This window comes from Theropithecus gelada, chromosome 3 (genome assembly GCF_003255815.1).
Source record: "Theropithecus gelada isolate Dixy chromosome 3, Tgel_1.0, whole genome shotgun sequence".
NCBI lineage: Eukaryota > Metazoa > Chordata > Mammalia > Primates > Cercopithecidae > Theropithecus > Theropithecus gelada.
In genome coordinates, this window is record NC_037670.1 from 89,262,105 (window position 1) to 89,273,797 (window position 11,693).

Below are 11,693 nucleotides of genomic sequence, written 5' to 3' on the forward strand. Positions count from 1 at the left end.
TACATTAAATATTTTCTTTTTCTCTTTTGTTTTTATGGTTGCTTTTTTTTTTTTTCCGAGACAGGGTCTCACTCTGTCACTCAGGCTGGAGTGCAATAGTGTGATCATAGTTCACTGTAATCTCAAACTCCTGAGCTCAAGTGATCCTCCCACCTCAGCCTCCCTAGCAGGTACACACCACCATCTCCAGCTATTATTTTTATTTTTTATAGAGACAGGGTCTCACTACGCTGCCTAGGCTTATATTTTGAATTCAAATATATCATTTTCTTTTTTCTTTTTGTTTTTTTTTTTGAGACGGAGTCTCACTCTGTCGCCTAGGCTGAAATGTGGTGGCACGATCTCGGCTCACTGCAACCTCTGCCTCCTGGGTTCAAGTGATTCTCTTGCCTCGGCCTCCCGAGTAGCTGGGACTACAGGTGCCTGCCACCACGCCCAGCTAATTTTTGTATTTTCAGTAGAGACGGGGTTTTACCATGTTGGCCAGGATAGTCTCGATCTCCTGACCTCGTGATCCGCCCGCCTCGACCTCCTAAAGTGTTGGGATTACAGGCGTGAGCCACCGCGCCTGGCCCGAAATATGTCATTTTCAAAACCAAAATGGTATTGTTCTCAACTTACTGTTTCACAATTTGAATTTTGCATTTGTCTAGTTTGATATTGATGCATTGGCTAAGCACTTTATAAGCAAAGTTATCTAACCAGTAACCACTCATTTGTACTAGCATCTGATCTATATTTCTGCCTCCTTTACCCAAGTGGTACATTTGCTCATTTGCTTGCCAGAGCACAGACTTCAGCAAATTAATAGGAACTGTTTCAAGGCAGGTGGAGCAAGATGGCTGAAAAGAACCCTCCAGCAATCGTCCCTGCACAGGAACCTCCAACTGGACAAATCTCCACGCAAGAAACCACCTTCGCAAGAATTAAAAAATCAGAGGAGCAATCATAGTACCTGGTTTTAGCATAATAACAAGAAAATACACATTGAAAAGGGTACAAGGGACAGTCTCACATTGCCGACACCACTCCTCCCTTAACTCCAAGCAGCTAAAGCAGCTTGTAGGAAGAATCTGTGTGCTGGAGGGGTGGGTGGGGAAGGAAAGGGTGGTAAGGCCTGAATAAATGTTAGTGGCAGCCAGGCTATAGGGACCTCGGTCTTTGTGTGACCCCTGGTGATGCACTGGTCAGGAGGCTATGTTCTTGGGGTGTAACCTAGCATAACACCAGCTGTGATGGCCACAGAGGTGCCCGTATCATCCCTACCCCAACTTCAGGCAGCTCAGTGCTGAGAGAGACTCCTTCTATTTGGGCATCTGGGTGAAAAAGAGGAAATGAATGAGGGACTTTCCCTTGGAACTCAGGGATTTCTCCCTGATCATTCCCACATCCATCTGGGCTGAGTTATCTAGGAGGCTGCAAGAGAGTGACAGCATAACTGGGCTTAGGGTGCCCTCTGGTGCTGAAATGGCTGCGGTGACCATAGACAAGAACTCAATAGTTCCTTTTGAATCTTTTGAAGGCCCTCTGAAGGACAGAAACAAACTAAGTCAGACTGTGAGAACTGGAATAAATACCTACCTCTCCAATGCCTGGACATCGATGAATGTCCACAAGTGTTAAGAACATTAAGAACAAAACCGGGCGCAGTGGCTCATGCCTGTAATCCCAGCACTTTGGAAGACCAAGGCAGGCAGATCATGAGGTCAGGAGTTCGAGACTATCCTGGCCAACGTGGTGAAACCCCGTCTCTACTAAAAATACAAAAATTAGCTGGATGTGGTGGTGCACGCCTGTAATCCCAGCTACTCAGGAGGCTGAGGCAGGAGAATTGCTTGAACCTAGGAGGGAGAGGTTGCAGTGAGCCAAGATAATGCTATTGAACTCCAGCCTGGACAACAGAGTGAGACTCCATCTCAAAAAAAAAAAAAAAAAAAAAGGAACATTAAGAATAAATATGACCTCACCAAACTGACTAAATAAAACACCAATGACTGACCGTGGAGAGATAGAGACATATGACTTCTCAGACAGAGAATTCAAAATAGCTATTTTGAGGAAGCTCAAAAAACTTCAATAAAACACAGAGAAGCAATTCTAAAATTTATCAAAGTTAACAGAGATTGAAATAACTTTTTAAGCACAGAAATCTTGGAGCTGAAAGGTGCAATTGACAAGTTTAAAAATGCATCAAGTGTGTCAGCAGAAGAACTGATCAAGCAAAAGAAAGAATTTGTGGCACATATACACCATGGAATACTATGCAGCCATAAAAAAGGATGAGTTTGTGTCCTTTGTAGGAACATGGATGCAGCTAGAAACCATCATTCTCAGCAAACTATCACAAGAACAGAAAACCAAATACTGTATGTTCTCACTCATAGTGGGAATTGAACAATGAGATCACTTGGACACAGGAAGGGGAACATCACACACCGGGTCCTGTTGTGGGGAGAGGTGGGGAGGGATTGTATTAAGAGATATACCTAATGTAAATGATGAGTTAATGGGTGTAGCACACCAACATGGCACATGTATACATATGTTACAAACCTGCACGTTGTGCACATGTACCCTAGAACTTAAAGTATAATTAAAGAAAAAAAAAGAAAAGAAAAAGAAAGATTTTGTGAGCTCAAAGGCTATTTGAAAATACACAGAGGAGAAAAAAGGAAAAAATGAAAAAACACTTAAAGATACAGAAAATAGCCTCCAAATAACAAATCTAAGAGTCATTGACCTAAAAGAGAAAGTAGAGAAAGAGATAGGGATAGAAGATTTATTCAAATAAATAATAATAGAGAAGTATGCAAATCTTGAGAGAGATATTAATATCCAGGTATAAAAAGGTCAAAAATCACCATGGAGATTCAATTAAAATAAGACTCACCAAAACATATAATACTGTCTCAAAGGACAAGGACAAGGAAAGGATCCTAAAAAGCAGCAAGGAAAAAAAAAAAAAGTAACACATAAAGGAGATCCAATATGTCTGGTAGCAGACTTTTCAGTGGAACGCTTGCAGGACAGGAAGGAATGATATGACATATTCAAAGTGAAGGAAAAAAACTTTTGACTGAAAATACTGTTTCCAGCAAAGCTATCCTTTCCATATGAAGGAGAAATACTTTTCCAGACAAACAAAAGCTGAGAGAATTTATCACCATCAGGTCTGTCTTACAAGAAATCCTAAAGGAAGTTCTTCAATCTGAAAGAAAAGGAATGCTAACAAGCAACAAGAAATTACCTGAAGGTATAAAACTCACTGGTAAAAACAAGTACATGGACAAATTCAGAATACTCTAAAACTGTGATTGTAGTGTAGAAACCACTCATGCTTTAAGTATAAAGGTTAAAAAACAAATATATCAAAAATAATAACTACAGCAATTTATTAAGTAGAAGACACTATAAAAAGATATAAATTTATGCATCACACAGACCAATGGGAAAGAGAAATTATTTTAAAATTTAAAAATTAAGATAAAGGCTGGGCGTGGTAGCTCATGCCTGTAATCCCAGCACTTTGGGAGGCTGAGGCAGGTGATCACCTGAGGTTAGGAGTTCCAGACCAGCCTGACCAACACGGTAAAACCCTGTCTCCACTAAAAATACAAAATTTAGGCCAGGCACGGTGGCTCACGCCTGTAATCCCAGCACTTTGGGAGGCCAAAGCGGGCAGATCACGAGGTCAAGAGATCAAGACCATCCTGGCCAACATGGTGAAACCCCGTCTCTACTAAAAATACAAAAAATTATCTGGGCGTGGTGGTACACGCCTGTAGTCCCAGCTATTCTGGAGGCTGAGGCAGGACAATCTCTTGAACCTGGGAGGCAGAGGTTGCAGTGAGCCGAGATTGCACCACTACACTCCAGCCCGGGTGACAGAGTGAGACTCTGTCTCAAAAATATATATATAACAAAAATCAGCTGGGCGTGGTGGCAGATGCCTGTAATCCCAACTACTTAGGAGGCTGGGGCAGGAGAATCACTTGAACCCAAAGGCAGAGGGTGCAGTGAGCTGAGATTGTCCCATTGCACTCTAGCCTGGGCGACAGAGCAAGACTCTATCTCAGAAAAAATAATAATAATAAGATAAAAAAATATAAATTGAGACCACAAAAAATGAAAATGTGAGAGGACTGCAGTAAAAGTATAGACTTTTTTAGTTTTGTTTTAGCTATTTTTTTCTTTACAAAGTTGTCATCAGTTTTAAATGACTTCTTATAACTATAGGATTTTTTTGTAACCCCCATGGTAACCACAAAACAAAAACCTATAATGGGCACACAAAAAATAAAAGCAAGACAGTGAACCACACTACCAGAGAAAATAACCACAAAGGAAGACAGTAAGAAAGAAGAATTAGAAAACAACCAGAAAACAGGTAACAAAATGACCGTAGGAAGTCTTTACCTATTAATAATAGCATTGGATATAGATGGACTAAACTCTCCAATTAAAAAACATAGACTGGTTGAATGGATAAAAATAAAAAGAATAAACTACATACTGCCTACAAGAAACTCACCTCACCAGCCGGACGCAGTGGCTCACACTTGTAATCCTAGCACTTTGGGAGGCCGCGGCAGGTGGATCACGAAGTCAGGAGATCAAGACCATCCGAGGTAACATGCTGAAACCCCGGCTCTACTGAAAATACAAAAAATTAGCCAGGCACGGTGGCAGGCACCTGTAGTCCCAGCTACTCGTAAGGCTGAGGCAGGATAATGGGGTGAACCCAGGAGGCAGAGCTTGCAGTAAGCCGAGATTGTGCCACTGTACTCCAGCCTGGGCGGCAGAGTGAGACTCCGTCTCAAAAAAATAAATAAATAATAAATAAAATAAAAAAGAAACTCACCTCACCTATAAAGACACACATAGATTGAAAGTGAAGGATGGAAAAAAATATTTCATGCAAATGAAAACCAAAACAGAGCAGGAGTAGCTATCATTACATCAGATAAAATAGACAAAGTCAAAAACTGTAAAAAGAGATAAAGAAGGTCATTATATAATGATATAGGGGTCAACTCAGCAAGAGGATATATGGTTGCAAATATATATGCATCCAACACTGAGGCATCCAGATATATAAAGCAAAAATCCTTCGAGCTAGAGAGAGACAGACCTAAACACAAGAATAGTAGAACATTTCAACACCCCACTTTCAAAACTAGATAGATCTTTCAGACAGAAAAATCAACAAAGAAACCAAAATTAGGCTGGGTATGGTGGCTCACATCTGTAATCCAGCACTTTTGGAGGCCAAGGCGGGTGGATCACTTGAGGTCAGGAGTTCAAGACCAGCCTGGCCAACATGGCGAAACCCTGTCTCTACTAAAAACACAAAAATTAGCTGGACGTGGTAGCAGGTGCCTGGAATCCCAGCTACTCGGGAGGCTGAGGCAGGAGAATTGCTTGAACCCAGGAGGCGGAGGTTGTAGTGAGCTGAGATCATGCCATTGCATTCCAGCCTGGGCAACAAGAGCAAGACTCCATCTCAAAAAAAAAAAAAAAAATAACAAAACCACAACAACAACAAAAAAAAAAAACAAAAAGCTTTGATGAAATAAATGGAAGAGGACATTAAAATAGAAAAATGTTTTATGCTCATAGATTAGAATATTGTTAAAATGACAATACTTCCTAAAACAATTTACAGATCAATGTAATCCCTATCAAACTACCAATGACATTCTTCACAAAAATAGAAAGAGCAATCCTAAAATTTATATGGAACCATAAAGACCCCAAATAACAAAAGCAATCCTGAACAAAAATAGAGGAATCACACTACATGACTTCAAAATTTATTACAAAGTATAGTCACCAAAACAGCATGAGGTACTGGCATAGAAACAAACATATAGACCAGTAAAACAGAATAGAGAACCCAGAAATAAATCCACACATTTGCAACAACTCATTATTGAGAAAGGCACCAAAAACATACAATTGGGAAAGGACAGTCTTTTCAATAAATGGTATTGGGAATACTAGATAACTCTATGTAAAAGAATGCAACGAGACCTATGTCTCTCACCATTCATTAAAATAAATTGAAAATGGATTAAATAGTTGATTCTAAGACCTGAAACTATGAAACTACTGGAAAAAAACATTGGGGAATTGCTCCAGTACATTCATCTGGGCAAAGATTTTTTTTCTGTAAAACCTGAAAAGCACAAGTGACCAAAGCAAAACAGAAAACTGGATTATGTCAAGCTAAAAAGTTTCCGTAAAACAAAGGAAACAATGAACAATGTGAAGAGACAACTCACAGAGGCCAGGAGCAGTGGCTCACACCTGTAATCCCTGTACTCTGGGAAGCTGAGGCAGGCAGATCGCTTGAGCCTAGGAGTTTGAAATTAGCCTGGATAACATAGCAAAACTTTGTCTCTACAAAAAATTACCCAGGCATGCGGGCACACACCTGTAGTCCCAGCTACCTGAGAGGCTGAGGTGGGAGGATCACCTGAGCCCAGAAGGCTGAGACTACAATAAGCTGAGATCACACCACTGCCCTCCAGCCTGGGCAACAGAGTGAGACCCTGTCTCAAAAAAAAAAAAAAAAAAAAAAAGCGGAGAGACAGAGAGATAATCCATGGAATGGAGGAAAATATCTGCAAACTATCCATCTGTCAAGGGACTAATAATCAGAATATGTAACGAACTGAAACAGCTCAATAGCAAAAAGTAATAATCATCTGATTTTAAAATGGTCAAGGGATTTGAACAGACATTTCTCAAAAGAAGACATACACATAGCAAACAGGTATATGAAAAAAATGCTTAACATCACTAGTCATCAGAGATATGCACATCAAAACCACAATGCAATATCATTTCACCATAATGAGACCCCGTCTCTATGTAAAAAAAAAAAAAATGGCCGGGCGCAGTGGCTCACGCCTGTAATCCCAGTACTTTGGGAGACTGAGGTGGGCGGATCATGAAGTCAAGAGATTGAGACCATCCTGGCCAACATGGTGAAACCCCATCTCTACTAAAAATGCAAAAAGTAGCTGGGCGTGGCGGCACACACCTGGAGTCCCAGCCATTCAGGAAGCTGAGGCAAGGGAATCACTTGAACCTGGGAGGCGGAGGTTGCAGTGAGCTGAGATCACACAGCTGCACTCCAGCCTGGCGACAGAGCAAGACTCCGTCTCAAAAATTAATTAATTAATTAAATATATAAAATAAATAAAACAAAAAATTAGCGGGGCATGGTTGTGGGTGCCTGTAGTCCCAGGTACTCAGAAGGCTGAAGCAGGAGGATTGCTTGAGCCTAGAAGTTTGAGGCTGCAGTGAGCTGTGATTGCACCACTGCACTCTAGCCTGGGTAAGTGCAGAATGAGGCCCTGCCTCTATTTTAATTTTTTTTAATTAATAAAAAAGAATAGGCCAGGCACGGTGACGCCTGTAATCTTAGCACTTTGGGAGGCCGAGGGGGGCGGATCACCTGAGGTCAATAGTTCGAGACCAACATGGCGAAACCCCGAATCCACTAAAAATACAAAAACTAGCTGGGCACAGTGGCAGTGGCCTGTAATCCCAGCTACTCAGGAGACTGAGGCAGGAGAATCGCTTGAACCCAGGAGGTGGAGGTTGCAGTTAGCCAAGATCGCACCATTGTGCTCCAGCTTGGGCAACAAGAGTGAGACTCCATCTCAAAGAAAAAAAAAAGCCATTTTGGCCGGTGGCCATGAGAACATGCTGTGTGGCTGATAAGTGAAGGCAAGAGCTGATTTGGCCTCTGCACTCCCCTCCTCAAGGTGATAATTTTCTCCAGAAGAGCTGGATATTCTTTCGCACAGTTATAGCACACGAATTAATGAGAATTGCTATTGTCAACCATGACAAATGTAAACCTAAGAAATGTCAACGGGAATGCAAAAAGAGTTGTCCTGTAGTTCAGATGGGAAAATTATGCACAGAAGTTACACCCCAGAGCAAAGTTCTGAAACTCTTTGTATTGGTTGTGGTATCTGTATTAAGAAATGCCCCTTTGGTGCCTTATCAATTGACAATTTACCAAGCAACTTGGAAAAAGAAACCACACATCGATATTGTGCCAATGTCTTCAAACTTCACAGGTTGCCTATCCCTCGTCCAGGTGAAGTTTTAGGATTAGTTGGAACTAATGGTATTGGAAAGTCAACTGCTTTAAAATTTTTTTACAGGAAAACAAAAGCCAAACCTTGGAAAGTATGACGATCCTACTGATTGGCAAGAGATTTTGACTTATTTCCGTGGATCTGAATTACGGAATTACTTTACTGAGATTCTAGAAGATGACCTAAAAGCCATCATCAAACCCCAATATGTACATCAGATTCCTAAGCCTGCAAAGGGGACAGTGGGATCTATTTTGGACCGAAAAGATGAAACAAAGACACAGGAAATTGTATGTTAGCAGCTTGATTTAACCCACCTAAAAGAACGAAATGTTGAAGATCTTTCAGGAGGACAGTTGCAGAGATTTGCCTGGGCTGTCATTTGCATACAGAAAGCTGATATTTTCATGTTTGATGAGACTTCTAGTTACCTAGATGTCAAGCAGCATTTAAAGGCTATTACTCTACAATCTCTAATAAATCCGGATAGATATATCATTGTGGTGGAATATGACCTAAGTGTATTAGACTATCTCTCTGACTTCATCTGCTATTTATATGGTGTACCAAGTGCCTATGGAGTTGTCACTATGCCTTTTAGTGTAAGAAAGGACATAAACATTTTTTTGGATGGCTATGTTCCAACAGAAAACTTGAGATTCAGAGATGCATCACTTGTTTTTAAAGTGGCTGAGACAGCAAATGAAGAAGAAGTCAAAATGACGTGTATGTATAAATATCCAAGAATGAAGAAAAAATGGGAGAGTTTGAGCTAGCAATTGTAGCTGGAGAGTTTACAGATTCTGAAATCATGGTGATGCTGGGGGAAAATGGAATGGGTAAAACGACATTTATCAGAATGCTTGCTGGAAGACTTAAACCTGATAAAGGAGGAGAAGTACCAGTTCTAAATGTCAGTTATAAGCTACAGAAAATTAGTCCAAAATCAACTGGAAGTGTTCGCCAGTTACTACATGAAAAGACAAGAGATGCTTATACTCATTCACAATTTGTGACTAATGTAATGAAGCCTCTGCAAATTGAAAACATCATCAATCAAGAGGTGCAGACGTTATCGGGTGGTGAACTATAGCGAGTAGTTTTAGCCCTTTGTTTGGGCAAATCTGCTGATGTCTATTTAATTGATGAACCATCTGCATGTTTGGATTCTAAGCAAAGACTGATGGCAGCTTGAGTTGCCAAACGTTTCATACTTCATGCAAAAAAGATAGCCTTTATTGTGGAACATGACTTCATCATGGCCACCTATCTAGCGGATCATGTCATCATTTTTGATGGTGTTCCATCTACTAAGAACACAGTTGCAAACAGTCCTCAAACCCTTTTGGCTGGCATGAATACATTTTTCTCTCAGCTTGAAACTACATTCAGAAGAGATCCAAACAACTATAGGCCATGAATAAATAAATTTAATTCAATTAAGGATGTAGAACAAAAGAAGAGTGGAAACTACTTTTTCTTGGATGATTAGATAGAATTTGAGAATATTGATAAGCCACTTATTAAAAAGAATATTTACTAGAATTTTTGTCATATAAAACTCAAATCAGGATTTTATGCCCCACATACTCTGGAGCTTGATTTTATGCCCCACATACTCTGGAATTTACTGAATATAACATCAAAGCCAGTAGGGTTCTAACTTGTAGTCAAAACACAAAAAAATGCCACTTTTCTGTTCCTGATGAGGCCCTTTTATGCATAATATTCTAAAGTCATTTCAAGCTATACAAATTACCTCCAAGTTTTCATGATGTATGGGAAGATTTTCAGTAGGTATATTATATTCACATACCAAACGCTGACCAGTGTTGCTCCATTTTTTAAATCTTGAACCGGGTTTCTGTATTTACCTGGTTTGCCAAGTATGCCAGTGTAATGAAACTGCCCTCATTTTAAAAGCTGGTCAGAGATTTCACTGACTGGCATTTGATAAATAAACCTCAGGATTATGTTTGTTATTTGTTTACAGTCTTTGCCCTATATTATCAGTACACGGCTTCTGAGGAAGACTGCATAGTATAAAACACCACTAGTGCCAAAATATGTGTTTTTAAATTGTTTTTCATCTTTTTTGGTGCTTTTGAATATGTTTAGCAGAAACCAATTCTGTTCCCTTCCTCCCAAAAAAACCCTAACTTTACTCTGAATTTTTTAGCTTTTGCATTCCATAAGGTTCTGTATTCAGTCATTCTCTGGGTAATGTCATTTTTTTACACATATAATCACTGATCGAGATTTAGGAAAAAGCATTTCCTTTCTCTTCTTCTTCTTAGGAAAAAACATTTCTAAAGAACATTTGCTTCCCTTACAACTATAGACTCGAAATCTTTAAAGATGGTGCCTAAGCATGTATGTATTTTTTAAAAGTTCCACAGATTTTTCCAGTGGGCACCCAAGGATTATAAACCACTTCCCTAAAGGCAACATTAGTGCAAAAGTGCCTAGATAGCAATACAAAGTATCCCTTGGTACCACATATATTCATTTATGAGTTTGGATATAGAACGCATTATCTAAACCTTTTTTTAGTTCTAAAAACCCATCCAAATTTCTTGAGTTCCTGAATTTTGAACAGGATTACCTGTAGCCTGGAGCCACTTTAAGTTGTACTTCTGACAAAACTGGAATTAACTCATGAGTGAGGAAAAGGGTTTACTAAATAAATGACTGGGGCAAGCAAAATTGAGGGGGAAATTAGAAAGTATTTCTCAAACTTTAAGAGCTACTTGAAATAATAGAAGTCCTGATTAATATGCACATAATGACTAGAAAGTATGGTTTAACTGAATCCCATTATGCCTTTTAAAAAATAATTTATGTGAGTAATCCATAAATACATGTTGTAAAAAATTCAAATATACAGAATGAAATAAAAAATGATCTCCCTTTATTACCCTCCCAAAGGTTACCAGCATTTGAATTTAATAATGTATATTCTTTTAGGATTTTTCATGTGCACTTACCTAAGTGTGAATATATAAAGAGTTTGTTTTGTACACAAATAGGATAATATAAAATAAATAATGCCTACTTTTAAGGATAGGTTAAATTTGTGAATGATTAAGTTCAAATATATTGAATAAAATAAGCAAAAGCTATTAAAAAAAGCAGAATTAAATGAAATAGAGACAAAAAAACAATACAAAGGATCAATGAAACAAAATGTTGGTTTTTTGAAAACATACACAAAATTGATAAACTCGGCTAGACTAATCAAGAAAACAAGGAAGAAGACCTAAATAATCAAAATTGGGGGGAGAAAGGAGACACTACAACTGATTCCACACATATACAAACTATTATTAGAGACTATAACAAGCCACTATATGCTAAGAAATGGAAGGAGATGGAAAATTTTTGGACACACAACCACCAGGATTGAACTGCAAAGAAATAGAAAACCTAAACAGACTAATAATGAGGAATGAGATTGAATCAGTAATTTAAAAAAACTCCCAACAAAGGAAAGTCCAGGACCAGATGGCATTGCTGCTGAATTGTATCAATCGTATACAGAACAAAGTACACCAATTCTTCCCAAACTATTCC

General features: G+C 39.1%; 1 pseudogene; it reads left to right on the plus strand.

Moving 5' to 3' along the window:
- The first annotated feature begins 580 nt into the window (after positions 1-580).
- LOC112621640 lies at positions 581-9,612 on the plus strand (annotated as a pseudogene).
- The last annotated feature ends 2,081 nt before the right edge of the window (positions 9,613-11,693 follow it).